The sequence below is a fragment of the Staurois parvus genome, unplaced genomic scaffold (assembly GCF_062004578.1).
Source record: "Staurois parvus isolate SC_StPar_1 unplaced genomic scaffold, SC_StPar_1.0 ptg000081l, whole genome shotgun sequence".
Classification (NCBI taxonomy): Eukaryota; Metazoa; Chordata; class Amphibia; order Anura; family Ranidae; genus Staurois; species Staurois parvus.
The window spans coordinates 7,021,213-7,036,568 of record NW_028317877.1 but is presented as its reverse complement, the minus strand read 5'-3'; the positions used below and the strand labels follow the sequence as shown (position 1 = coordinate 7,036,568).

Genomic DNA, 15,356 nt, shown 5'->3' with positions numbered 1-15,356 from the left:
AGAATAATTATTTACAAAAACAATCATTTGGAGGCTGGATGGAGCATTCATATCTCTCTTTAGGTTCACACTTGTGCTGTGTGGGACACCGCATGTAATTCGCACAGGAATCGCATCGCATCGGCACCAAAAAGGTGCAGGACCCTTTTTTTTCCTGTACCTGATTCACATTGCATGGGTGTTCACGCTCATACAATGCAAATTCTGGCAATCGCACTGCGTTTTGTGATCTGTTTAAGGGTGTCAGTAATTTAACATTGACACTAGCACCAGATCGCATGGATGCCATGCGGTTGTAATGCGGTGTGAGAAACGCACAGGATTTGCTGCATTTGCAGCACTGCATTAGTGTGAACCAGGGCTTAAAGGCTAGCTTGCTTACTGTGCATCAAGTCATTGCTTTTACACACCGGTATTGATTTACTCAAAAAGTAATTGGAAGTGACCATGTGTCAACATCTTACCATGTGCAGGAAAAACTCCTTATATTTTTTTCTCTGGGTATTTGAATAAAAAACAGGTTCACATTCACCAAGAGAAGTAACTATTCCTTTAAAGCCTACGTTAATTAAAAAAAAAAAAAAAACAGCACAAGTTGAATTCAATTACATTGAAAGCAAAATATCCCCGTGCTGGTGCATGATGTCATAATAGAAATCCTAAGTCTTTTGCCGCCCTTCCATACCTCTCAGTCATAATCTTACTGTTGGGTTAGTACCATCTTTGGACCTGACACAGGCACTCATAAGGAGTGCTGACTATGCCTATCCTTTCTGCTCCCCTCCTCCATTCAAAGAAGCTACAGCATAGCTTCCATGAATGGAAAGCGATCAACAAATGAAGGCGGTGGACCATTCATTTATCCACCTATCCTCCATTCATGTTCATTCAGTATGACATTGTAAGCAATTTTCCACTATCAAGGTGTAATTAATGTCCCATGTGCTGATTTCTTTTTTTTTATTTACCCAAATGTAGACTTAAATAAGTCAACACCATTGCTAAGGTAATCACAAAGTGAGTCCAAGGAAAAGCAGTTTATTTTCACACTAGACTATGCTATAGGGCAAGATAGCCTGTCTACAGTAGTTAGAGGGACGATTAAACAGGGAAAAGGGAATTGGGAAATGTTGGGGAATCCACTTACAATGTATAAAAGTGGAGGTGCCACCAGAGTGTCTAGAAGGGTGCTACCTAATCAGTATGCAAAAAACAAAAGGAGAAGAAGAAAAAAGGCTGCACACCTAAAAGGCTAACCTCAAAGGAAATTTATTATGCACCATAAACAGTAATAGGCCATCGGAGACATGATAATCCTGCATGACAGAGGAATCTACCCCCCCCAGATATCAAGAGGGAACCCTCAGGGATGGACCAAGGATGGAGTCGATCCACTGGAACTAACCTGAACCAACCCTCCAACACCCAACCCCTGACCCAAACCACCCCACCAACCCTAAGCAACCCCTCAATACCCCCAGAAGGACCCACAAGGAACCCCTCCCCTAGATGGAGGACCCTCATGCCTTGCTACCCCCTTCACAAAGGAGAGAGAGGAGCTGAGGAAGATCATACAAGCCCACTGACACCCCCTACCCCCCAACATCCACTAGATGGAGAGTAAGCCTACTGCACACCGAGGGCTCCTGCAAGTGCCAAACATACAGATATATAACACAGCTAAACAACAAACATCAATGCATAAACATATAGCATTAGTATATATAGCAATACGCAAAGGCCAGTGTGGCCATGGCCGCTGGCCAAAGAAGATCACAAGGTATAAAGTCACTGTACAGGGCAAAAGCCTCAAAGTCCATGCAAATTTCTTTTGACGTTAGCCTTTTATGTGTGTAGCCTTTTTTCTTCTTCTCCTTTTGTTTTTTTGGACAATTAGAGATAATGTAAAAAATATAATTTTACCAGATTTGTAGCAAAGGCATGGAGCTTACTATCAGCAGAACAGAGCTGAGAAAACCAAGATACACTCAATTCTTACTTTAGATTAGAAAAAAATATTATAAAATATCGTTTGATTAAATCAGTAGCAATCTCGTGAAGCCCCAGTAGAACTGAATATATGAGATAAACACAAATCTATACAGAGATATAGATGGGGAAACCTGATTGGCTAGTTAGCTTTAATCCTTTAGTTCTGAATTTCAGTTCAATAAAGCAAACATTTTATATATATTGTTTGTTCATGTCATAAATAGTACACTTGATTATTATTTTGTATTTCTGTTACACTGCAATGCATACATCAAATTTTGAGGGCTGCTGCTGCAAGGGACAAACTTGGCAAAACTTCCCACCAACATCCACCTGAACCACAGTTCATTCCTGACTGCCGAAACCAGCTAACTCTTATTTAAGGATCTCGGCGTACAGCAATCAACACAAGCTCCATTGACACATTTCACACATCTTTTTTTAAGCACGGATGACTGAAACATGTCAAGGCAACGTTTGTAATTTATACAGCTAAACTGTTGATGGCGTTTTACCTTCAGGTGTATTTCAAATTGTTTTGAGTATATGTTTGCATACCTTTGAAATTCTATGATATGTTTTCTTGAATTATCAGATACAGGAAATTAACTTGTGTCTAGTAATTTTTTAAACGTCCTAATGAAAAAAAAAGGCCTTTGTAGCGCAACAGCAAAGACTCTTCTGTTAAACATGTGAAATAGAGATAGGAGCTCCACCTGCTGAAATATGAAACATTGATTTGCAGTATTTTATATCTACCTGGCTAATAAAATAAAAGACAAGTGTTTTTTTCTCTAAAGAAAACAACGCTTTAAAGGGTATTTCCACTTTCATGAAAAAAAAATAGCAATTAAAAAAAATTAAAGTGGCTGTAAACCTTTTTTAAAATAAAATAACAAACATATTATACTTACCTGCTCTGTGCAATGGTTTTGCACAGAACAGCCCCAATCCTTTTCTTCTTGGGTCCCCCGCTGGTGCTCCTGGCTCCTTCCCTCTGCCAAGTGCCCACCGTAGGAAGCTGTTATTTGTGCCTATTCAGAAACACAGCCTGACTCAGCCCCATGCCCTGCCCTTGACTCACCTTTTTTGACTGAGAGCAGTAGGAGCCAATGGCTCCCACTTATCTTAGCCAAGCCTACGAGAGCCAGGAGAGAGAGCTGCTGTAGACGTGCTCAACGTTGGACTGAGATCAGGCTCAGGTGAGTATTTAGGGGGGCTGCGGGGGGAGCTACATGTAAAAGGTTTTTTTACCTTAATGCAGAGAGTATGTTAAAGCGATTCTAAAGGTTCTTTTTTTTTTTGTAAAATAACAAACATGTCTAGACTTACCTGCCGTGTGCAGTAGTTTTGCATGGAGCAGCCTGGATCCTTCTCTTCTTGGGTCCCCCGCAGGCCCTCCTGGCTTCTCCTGTCTGTTGGGTGCCCCCACAGCAAGCAGCTTGCTATGGGGGAACTCGCTGCTCCGTGTGTCCATTCACACACGGAGCCATGGCTTGGCCCCACCCCCTCTCTCTCATTGGCTGACTAGCTGTGATCGACAGCAGCGGGAACCAATGGCTCCTGCTTGCTGTCTCAGCCAATGAGGAGACAGAGACCCAGGACAGCTGAGGCTGTCATTCACATCGCAGGATCGCGATGAAGCTCAGGTTAGTATTGGGGGGGATGCTGCACACAGAAGGCTTTTTACCTTCATGCATAGAATGCATGAAGGTAAAAAACCTTCAGCCTTTACAACCAATTTAAGGTAAAAATCTTTTACCTTTACAACCACTTTAACCACTTGCCCGCCACCCTGTAGCAGGAATACTGCTACAGGGCGGCAGGGCTGCGCAAAATCACGTATATATATATATATATATATATATGTGATTTTGCATTTCTGCCATTGGCGGCCTCAGCTGTCGATTACCGATTCCTGAACAGTGATTTCCTGCCAGCACCCGGCGATTGCCGAGTATCACTGACGGGGGAGAAGTATGTATGCAAACAATATAGATCTATCCCTTATCAGCTCCTGCACACTGCTGCCACAGTGTTTTTTTTCTTTATTGTAAAAAATGAAAGTTACTCCCAAGCACATACCATCCCCCCAAAAAAGTGAGGCCCTCCACCCCTACATATACGCACATACAAACGTAAAAGCACATGCTGGGGCGCCCCCACGCATGAAAACTTTGATTGCGATACATATGTCAAATATCGCCGCGCACGCCAGAATGACCTCCTCTGTAACGCTAAACTAATGACCGATAAGGAGCTTAAAAAGTGCCGACCTATAGAATATATAGGATACTGAAATTCTTTGACATTTGACGAGCGTGCACAAATTTAAGGTTTGACAAGTTGTATATCTATTTTCTCGCTTCAACCTCGTCTTTTATATTTTACCAAAAATAGGGTAATTTATTGATCTTTTGTGCCCTAAAATTAACTTACTTGTATTTTTTACTGAAATTTTGTAGTAATATCATGCGACATTAAAAGTTGAAACTACCACTATTTTATTCTCTAGGGTCTGCTTTCAGAAAATAAATAATGTTAGGGGGTTTTATGTAATCTTCAGGCCTAAAATTATTTTTTACACTTGTGCAAAAAATGCAAAAACGGCTCTGGCAGCGAAAGCAATAAAGGATAAGCCCGACACTCCCCTTTCCTGAGGAGCAGCCAATCAGAGCTCATTACACTGCAAGGTCTTTCCCCTCCCTGCTGGTCCCCGGGTGTGGTGCTGGAGACAGGCAGGGAGGGGAAGAGGAGATAAACAGCGCAATGTTAAAAATATTAAATGTTTAAGTCGCCATAAAGCCCCTTTTGTTTTTAAAAGCCCCACACAATTCTAATATCATCTCCGCTTTAAATACGGTTTTGGTTAAAAAAAAAAATGTTTTATCTGGACAAGTAGATTGTCATGAGGGACAAGTAGATTTGGTCCCTGGACAAGTACTTTTTTCAAAAATCTCCACACCCCTGTCTTTAATGTATATGTTTGGTAAAATGTATTTTGCATATATTTCAGAAATCGCGACCGGCGTGTGTGATGTTTAGTGAAGTATAATAATTCTAAATATATGCTAAAGTGCTACTTCCTTCCCTATTGCTACACCAGCTTCCTGCCTTTTTCAGGGTAGGGTTTAACCACACAGATATTAATATTAAAAACATGTCAGGTGTTTGTAAAAGAATTTTGATCATATTTTTAACATGTACATGTCTGATTTTTTTAATGATAGAATAAAAATGCAAAATTACAAAAGCTAAAAAAGATTTAAGCGGTAAATATGACACCAAGATTAGCTCAGGTCAGAGACAGCTTTTGGTGTTGAAAGATTTAGCACCCAAAAAAGAAATTGGCGTGTGGATTTGCTGAAGTTAATTTATGGTTAGGGCCCTGGCACCCAACCTGCAGTCCAAGCTGCTCTACTAGCCTCATGCTCCCAGTTTCATATTGTCTTCTGTAGCATATCTCCAGCCAAAAATGTAGCATGTCCACACTCTCTGACCCTCATTTCCTTTATTAGGTCTGCAGTTTCTGACAGTCCTCTCAAGTATTACATATATGGAACATTTGAGGCCCTCTTTAGCCATAGGTTGACAGCCACTGGGTTAGGTGCTTAGTTAGCTAATGCTAACGGATCAAACTATTAGGGTGCGGTGGGTCAAAGTAGACATCTAGCAAATATTGGTTGGATCAGGCTTTCATCTGTGTGTGATCAAATTAATTGAAGCTATTTTGGAAACTGACAGTGGAACGTATACTGTTCAAAGAGCTTGTACTAAGTTGTACAGAATATACAAAACTGCACACTGAGGTATATGCAATTCAAAACTGATAGACTTCAACTTTTCTTTGTCATTTTGTCTTAGGCTGGTGTCAGATGGGCAAATCTGCAGCTAGCGATCCTGCAATTTATCAAAATCACCAGTGGCAGGATCGCTTAGAGCAGGGGTGTCAAACTGGCGGCCCTCCAGATGTTGCAAAACTACAAAGCCCATCATGCCCCTGCCTTTGGGAGTCATGCTTGTAACTGTCAATCTTGCAATGCCTCATGGGAATTGTAGTTTGGCAACAGCTGGAGGGCCACCAGTTTGACACCTGTGGCTTAGAGGTTGGCTGCTTGTCTCTGCGGAATTACTCCCTCTGTAGCTGAGGCAGCAAAATGCCATTCCCATCGCTGGCAGTCGGAAGCCAACAGCATTCAGGCTAGTGACAGAGTGATATCTCACCGGATCAGGCTACAAAAGGTGCGATTCCACGAGGACAAACGGGCAGGATTTTTAGCAGTCCTGCCCTATCGACAGAATCACCCATTGGAAATTACCCTACAAAAAAATTCAAAAATAACATGTTGTTGGAGGCTGATACTTTCAAACTTTTCCTAAACCTTTTACAAAATATGAAGTATTTAAACAATAAATAGCATACTGTTTATGTATGAGCAGTTTCTGATGACATTTTTACCAAGAAACAGATTAAAACTGCATGCAAATAACACACTCTGCTTACTCTGCTTACTCAAATGTTCCTTTTGGCTGCTTTTATTGTTATTCTGTGGACAAGAGAAAGTGGTATGTTCTTTTTGTTTCCAGCATGCAGTTTGTTCTCAAAATGAAAAGGTTGTTTACTGCTGGATAACGATCTGTTTGTACCTATTTTTGGAGCATGCAGAAATAGGAACCTATTGTCATAAAATCTGCCTCTGAAATCTGAAGGCCTATAAATATTTTTTTATTTGAAATTTCAAGCTTTTAACAAGCAGCAGTTTTCCAGTCAACATTTAAGATATTTTTGGTAATTTGTGCTTTTTTGTATTATTGTGTCAAATAACACAAGTGAAATGAGTAAGTTTGGTGAAATGCAGGTATTAAGGATTCCAGAGAACTCTAAGCATACTTTGGGCACTTTTTAATTAGGATTGCCCCATTTAAGATGTAAATTGTTACTGTTATGTAGCACTTAAGTATATTTTTCTTAAAATGTAGACTATATCAGTTCCAGCATTCCCATGACTTTCTTGATTTATTATAATGTAGACCGGATACACATTTTCTTTATGACCCGGGCAGCACTAAAAGTTTCTAGATTAGTGATAACAATTTCTTCCTATAATTCTCTTTGGTAGCAAGATAGGAACTGTACAAGTCAAATGGATGTTAGAAAATGGATCGTACAAATGTCTTATTGGTTACACACGAAATTAGGATCTGAACCTATCATTAAAATGTATAGTTCACATGATTTTATAGGTCAGTATTGCCAAATTGAAAGTTAAAAAAAAAAAGTTCCACTTATTTACCATGAATGCATGAATAAAAAGAAGGTGCAATTCTTGTGCTCCTGATGTAAAGTGTACACATGTTATCTGGCCACGAGTCCAACACATTTACTTCATGTTTATAAATTGTACACATTTTTTATTCCTTTTTTTTTTTTTTAGTTTTTTATAGTGTAGGGAAGGGTTAGGCCTCATTAGCATGGTTTTTTAGTGACAGCTGTGGCAAAAATCCAGCATATTCCCACAGCTGGATTCACAGGTGGATGCGGCCGGTTGTGGCTGCTCATCCTGCTCAAGAAATAACAGGCTAACAGCAGTTGAAGCTGACGGATGGTGTTCAGATGTAACTGCACATGGAACCATTACCTGCATTTAGAAACAGTAGACCGCCCCTGAATGCAAAGAACATTCCTGAGCACACCTGAGATTAATAACAAGGTCTGGCTACTAGGTGTGGATCTTCAAATGATTGCTTATTCCCACTCAAAGCTCTACGAAGCCTTCAGGACACAGGAAAAAATGTTTTAAGATTCTGAGAAAACAACAAGTTTGCTTTCTCCATATCAGTAATCAATCCTGTAACCCCTTACAATGTGTAGGTGAGAAACCGAGGTGACATACGTATACACTGTCCACCATCCTGCTGGCCCGTGCTTCACATAACCTCCTCCTCTGTTTAGACTTCTTGGAAGGAGCTCATTTTGCGAACATACAGTGGACTCAAGACAGTCCATCAGCATTCTTTTACTGGATATCGTATGTACTCTCCAGCGCCTCAGGATATGCACAGCCAAAAGGGAAGCCAAGGGTACCAGGACAGCGACAACCAAAGGGAATGCTTCAGGGGTGCAGCCCTCCTCAGACGGGGGAAAACAGCCACTGGATAGAGAGAAAACAGGTGGCGCACACACCTAGTGCATTATCCATCTCTTCAGGGAAGCCTACCCCACCCCTGCTAACTTGCCGACCTCCTCCACTCTTCCTACCACTCCATCCCCCACAGCTATCTCCTCCTGTGCCACCACCCCCTCCCTCCTAGATTGTAAGCTCGAAAGAGCAGGGCCCTCGATCCCCTCATGTTTTGCATTGTATTGGTATTGTTCTGTCACATGTTCTGTCCCCCTTTGCAATGTACAGCGCTGATCGAACTATTGGCGCTTTATAAATACTGTATAATAATAAATAATAATAAAATCCAAGGTTTATTGTAGGAGTGAAAGAATAATAAAAACATACTCACAGACGAAGCATGTATCTAAAAAGCATAGAAAAATGACAATGGCCACAACGGCAGGCAAGGTGTTCTCACTGTCAGTGCGGTCAAATGCCTGATGCGTTTCGGGGACGAATCCCTTTCCTCAGAGCTGATGACCAACCTCTGATGCTGATGTATGATGAATGGAAAGTAAGAGCCTTGCTGTTGATCAAGGCTCTTACTTTCCATTCACTCCTACAATAAACCTTGGATAATGCCCTAGGTGTGTGCTCCACCTGTTTTCTCTCTATTCTTTTACTGGGTCCTGGCCTGTGTTTTTTTATCAAATGAGTTGATGTTTTTCTGTTTCCAGCAGGTTACCTCTTTACCTACTATCCACTTTTTTTTCCACTTCTATTTTCTTCTTCTGTGCACAACAGACCCCATGGTTTACAAACAGACACATTATTATAGGTCTACACTCTTCTCCCCACAGTCCTACTATTAGAGAGATTTGGGGGGATCAATTACCCCTACTGATGGATGGTTGGCTTTAATGTCTGTTTATTATTTTCTTTTTTTAGGCTATCTGATTAATGAAAAAGAAACAAGATGAAACTGCTACGAACTATGAATTACACCAAGTTTAACTAATGCCAAGGTATGTCATCTTAAAAAAACAAAGTGAAGAATTTTATAATTCAAACGCAGGCCAAGAACTAGGCAATTCCTCTGCTTAATTTATTTTACATGGTTGCATATTGTTATCATGCATAATTGTGTAGCTTTACCTATATGGCGTCCTAAAAGAAGTAAAAATTAATTTTACATATTTTCATGATGATTTTTAGTTTTGACTGTTTCACCTATGTATCTGGTTGGTCTGGGTAATTCTTCCATCTGTTTTGATAATTTTTAAGTAGCATCTGCTATTTTTTCAAAAGATATTCTCCTAAACATGTGCTTTGCTCCCAAATAAAGAAAGAACATATATGGAGTAGTGTATTTTTAAATTTTTTGTTTTTCAGAAATATCTTTACTTTGTAAAGTAAATTTGGCATGTCCCTGCAGGAATTGTCTGGTTTTCAGCATGTATTAGGGCTCGTTCACACTAGGCTGTTTTGCCAACGCTTGCCAAACGCCCCTATAGCGTTTGGCAAGCATTGGTCCGGCGTTTGCGGAGCGTTATTAACGCTCGGCAAACGCTCCGCAAACGCCGCATGCGCGGTTTAGCGGCGGTTGCTAGGCGTTTGCCGAGCGTTAATAACGCCCCACAAACGCCTATAATGCAGTTTGAGTGGTGTTACCGCTCCGCAAACGCCCCGCAACCGCATCGCAACCGCACCGCAAACGCCGGCCGGGCGTTTGCGGAGCAGCACCATAGACGAGAATAGGAGGCTTCAAAGCCTCCTGACTCGTCCAGAGGCGTCCGTTTTGCCGCGACGCGACGCAAACGCTCCCGTTAGAACAGCACTATGTGCTGTAATGTACAGAATTGGCAGAGGCGTTTGGGAAGCGGTAAAAACGCTTACCAAACGCCTCTCTGCCGCCTGCACACAAGGCTAGTGTGAACGTAGCCTTAGCCTCATAAACATTCAGCAATATATATTTTTATTTTAGGTAAGACATTAGAACAGTACTGTTAGTTTCGAGGTAGGTATTGTTATACAGCACCTAACTAACTTGTTCACTTCCAACAGAGTAAAAAATAATCTGTGCCTGTTTTTGTACCATTGTTAATTACTGAGAAATGTTGATGGCTTTTAAATGGTAAAATATCTGTAGACGTATAAGATTTTACATCTTGATATGGGAGGTGTAGGTGAAACTAACAAATCCTTTGGAATGGCTGCCTTTTATTTTGCAGAGAAGCACCTTGTTCCTTTACTGAAGGATTCGTTTTTATAGTGGTCCATGTTCCCCTTCAACTATACAGTTGTGCTCAAAAGTTTGCAAAACCCTTACAGAAATCGTGAAATTTTGGCATTTATATTGAAAATATGACTGATCACGCAAAAATACTGTCTTTTATTTAAGGATAGTGATCCTGTAAAGCCATTTATTATCACATATTTGTTTGGCTCCTTTTTAAATTATAATGATAACAGAAATCACCCAAAAAGCGCTGATCAATAATTTACATATCCTGGAATGTTTGGCCTTGGTACAGACACGCAATGTGACACACACTGATTAAAATGGCAATTAAAGGTTAATTTCCCACATCTGTGACTTTTTAAATTGATATTGGTGTCTGTGTATAAACAGTGAGTTTGTTAGCTCTCATGTAGATGCAATGAGCAGGCTAGATACTGAGCCATGGGGAGCAGAAAAGAACTGTCAAAAGACCTGCATAATAAGGTAATAGAACTTTATAAAGATGAAAGAGGATTAAATTTAAGATATCAAAAGCCTTGAATATGGCAGTCATTACTGTTCAATCACTTGTTAAGAAGTGGAAAGTTCAGGGATCTCTTGATACCAAGCCAAGGTCTGATAGACCAAGAAAGATTGCAGCCACAACTATCAGAAAAATAGTTTGGGATACAAAAAAAAAACCCCTCAGATAATCTCAGGAGAAATACAGACTGCTCTGGGAAAAAATGTTGTGAAAACTACAATCCTTCATTGAAAACTACAAGCTGACAGCCGTTAAGGCTGCTGGGACTTGTAGGCACCTTTTCACAGAACTCTGTGAATAAGTGATGCGGTTGAGTGGGCGGAGACCCACACGGCCGCGCTGTTTTCAAATCTGACAGATAGTACAGAGAAACTTCCCCCTGTACTATCTGTCAAAGGGAGAGGGTCGGCAGACGCGGCTGCAGCTATGGGAACATGTTACATGTTCCAGCCTAAAAATGGGTGGAACATGTAACATGTACCCAAAGGTGAACATATCCTTTAATTTGCAGGGATTTTCTCTTGCTTCCTGTTGTGGCTATGGGATAGAAAGTGAAGGTAAATGTCCCCAATGGGACAAAGATGGCAAAAAAAACTGACAGGAGCTATAAACCTTCCTTTACGCTATCCAAAATGAAAAAAAAAAGTTTTGCCTGTTGTCTGTTATAATATATACCAATGTAGTATATGTGATGTAATAAGTATGTTAAAGAGCAAATACATCCAACAAGTGGACTCAATCAGATGCTAATGTAGTCGAGTAAACACTTCAACTGCAATAAATCAGAAAGTCTACAATACTTGGTTTGCCTCAATGTGATTTCTTTGTGATACACTATAACCAACTCTTATGCACGTGCACACATGATTACTGGGAGTGTATTTCTTGTACTGTGCCCCTTCCTTTTTCTGCTTCCTGTATTGCCAATCACAAACTTCCAAGGCTGCTTTGAATCGACTCTTTTAACTCAATATTATGGACAATGTAAACACTAGAAAATTGTTTTTCTCCTTTTGCCTATTTACCATCATTGATTGCAGTGGATATAAAAAGTCTACACACCCCTGTTAAAATGTCAGGTTTCTGTGATGTAAACAAATAAGACTAAGATAAATCATTTCAGAACTTTTTTCACCTTTAATGTAACCTATAAACTGTACAACTCAGTTGAACAACAAACTGAAATGTTTTAGGAGGAGGGAAGTAAAAAACTAAAATAATATGGTTGCATAAGTGTGCACACCCTTAAACTAATACTTTGTTGAAGCACCGTTTGATTTAATTACAGCACTCAGTTTTTTTGGGGATGAGTCTATCAGCATGGCACATCTTGACTTGGCAATATTTGCCCATTCTTCCTTGCAAAAACACTCCAAATCTGTCAGATTACGAGGGCTTCTCCTGCGCACAGCCCTCTTCAGATCACCCCACAGATTTTTGATCAGATTCTGGTCTGGGCTCTGGTTGGGCCATTCCAAAACGTTAATCTTCTGGTGAAGCCATTCCTTTGTTGATTTGGATGTATGCTTTGGGTCGTTGTCGTGCTGAAAGATGAAGTTCCTCTTCATGTTCAGCTTTCTATCAGAAGCCTGAAGGTTTTGTGCCAATGTTGATTGGTATTTGGAACTGTTCATAATTCCCTCTACCATGACTAAGGCCTTAGTTCCAGCTGAAGAAAAACAGAACCAAAGCATGATGCTGCCACCACCATGCTTCACTGTGTGTATGGTGTTCTTTTGGTGATGTGCAGTGTTGTTTTTGCGCCAAACATATCTTTTGGAATTATTGCCAAAAAGATCAACCTTGGTTTCATCAAACCATGATACATTTTCCCACATGCTTTTGGGAGATTTCAGATGTATTTTTGCAAAATTTAGCTGGGCTTGGATGTTTTTTTTTCGTTCGAAAAGGCTTCTGTCTTGCCACTCTACCTCATAGCCCAGACATATGAAGAATGCCGGAGATTGTTGTCACATGTACCATACAGCCAGTACTTTCCAGATTTACCTGCAGCTCCTTTAACCGCTTCCGACTGCACTATAGCAGAAATATTGCTACAGGGTGGCATTGGTACGCAAAATCACGTATATACACGTAGTTTTGCATCTTCGGGTAGGGGGTGCGCGTGAGCCCTACCTGCGCTGTCATTTACAGCCGTGGCTGTCAATTACCGGGTCCCAGCCGGTGATTATTCACCGGCATCCGGTGATTTCCGAGGATCTCCGACGGGGAGGAGAACTGTTTTGTTTACTAACATTTTTCCTCCCTGTCAGCTAGGGCACACTGCTTTGGATGGCCATCCAAAGCAGTGTGATTACAGTGAAGCACACTGACACAGCCCCCTAGTAAAACACTCCCAGCACACAGTTAACCCTTTGATCACCCCTCATGTTAACCCCTTCCTGCCCAGTGCCATTAGTACAGTGTTAGTGCTTTTTTCAGCACTGATCACTATATTTGTTTATAGCGCAAAAAGTAAAAAATGCACAGGTGATCAAATACCACCGAAAGAAAGCGCAATTTGTGGGAAAAAAAATGACCTAAATTTCATTTGGGTGCAGCATTGCATGACCGCGCAATTGTCACTTAATGTAACGCAGCGCTGTAATGCAAAAAATGACCTGGTAAAAAAGGGGGTAAATGCTCTGGAGAGCAATATTCCTGAAGCTGCTCTAATTTTACTTAGGCATCTTGGTAGCCTCCCAGACCAGTTTTCTTCTCATCTTTTCATCAATTTTGGAGAGATGTACAGTTCTTGGTAATGTCACTGTTGCGCCATATTTCCTCTACTTGACGATGACTGTCTTCACTCTGTTCCATGGTATAGCTAATGCTTTCGAAATTCTTTTGTACTCTTCTCCTGACTGATACCTTTTAACAATGAGATCCCTCTGATGCTTTGGAAGCTCTCCTTGGCTTTTGCTGTAGGATGCTGCTAAGAAAATGTCAGGAAAGACCTACTAGAACAGCTGAACTTTATTTGGGGTTACCGTATTTTTCGCTCCATAAGACGCACCTGACCATAAGACGCACCCTAGGTTTTAGAGGCAGAAAACAGGAAAAAAAAAATTCTGAACTAATGGACTGCAGACATAGTAGAGGAGATGACCAGAGACTGCGGACAGTACAGGGATGACCAGAGACTGCGGACAGCACAGGGATGACCAGAGACTGCGGACAGCACAGGGATGACCAGAGACTGCGGGCAGCACAGGGATGACCAGAGACTGCGGACAGCACAGGGATGACCAGAGACTGCGGACAGTACAGATGACTGCTGACCTTTGGGGAGGTGGGGAGCGGGTACCTGAATTTGACAGGTACCCGCTCTTACTTCCGCAGAGTTTTTCTTTGATCTTACCTGTTCCTCGATCCAGCCGCGCGCTGTCTTCCCGGCTTCTGTAGTGTGGGCGCTCGTCGGACAGCCGGATGCCCAGTGCGCATGTGCGAGAAGCGCTGTGCTTTGTGATTGGTCCGGCGGCTTCTGGGATCTGTCATGTGTCCCAGGTACCGCCTTACCATTCACAAAGAGCACTGCTTCTTCCGCATGCGCACTTGGGACCCGGCTGTCACGCACACTACAGAAGCCGGGAAGACAGCGCGCCGCTGGATAGAGGGACAGGTAAGGTCCCACTGCAGAGCTGAGCGGCCGGCCCGGTATTCTGACATGGTGGCGGTGGAAATACCGGACCGGCCGCTCTATATTTGCTCCATAAGACGCACTGACATTTCCCCCCCTTTTTTGAGGGAAAAAAAGTGCGTCTTATGGAGCGAAAAATACGGTAATTAGAGGCACTTTAAATGATGGCAGGTGTGTACTGACTCCTATTTAACATGATTTTGAATATGAGTGCTTAATTCTGAACACTACATCCCCAGTTATAAAAGGGTGTGTTCACTTATGCAACCACATTATTTTAGTTTTTTATGTTTACTTCCCCCCTAAAAGATTTCAGTTTGTTTTTCAATTGAGTTGTACAGTTTATAGGTCACAATAAAGGTGGAAAAAGTTCTGAAATTATTTATCTTTGTCTCATTTCTTTTTACATCACAGGAACCCGACATTTTAACAGGGGTGTGTAGACTTTTGAATCCACTGTATATTTTAGGGTGGGTTTACTAAAAGGGGGAATCTGGTGCAGCCGTGTATGGTAGCCAATCAGTTTTCTTATTCTGCTTGTTCACTTATACTTTGGCAAAACCGGGAAGCTGATTGGTTTCTATGCAGAGTTGCACAAGATTTTGCACCATGCAGTTTTAGTAAATACCCCCCATTGTCTGCAGAATTATGAAGTGGCGCATTACAAATTATTTTCCTGCACGAACAAAATGTAAAGCAGCTGCTTTAATTCCTCCTCTTCATGTCACCTTTGTGAAGCTAAAATACAAGCATGATTCACATGTAAATAGATCCTCATTTCATCCAGCCAGCTGTTTGGAGTCTGTCCTAGCAACTGAGAGATTCACAAATAGAGGTAGTTACGGGAAGATAAAT

General features: G+C 41.3%; 1 protein-coding gene across 4 annotated transcripts in view; it reads left to right on the top strand.

Annotated features, from left to right (window-relative positions):
* Positions 1-15,356, top strand: part of TIAM2 (TIAM Rac1 associated GEF 2) — a 386,278-nt gene that overhangs the window by 157,581 nt on the left and 213,341 nt on the right. For all 4 annotated transcript variants that reach the window (XM_089669764.1, XM_089669762.1, XM_089669765.1 and 1 more), the window contains one exon: positions 9,045-9,121. The gene's annotated coding sequence lies outside the window, so the exon portion shown is untranslated. The remainder of the gene's footprint in view (positions 1-9,044; positions 9,122-15,356) is intronic.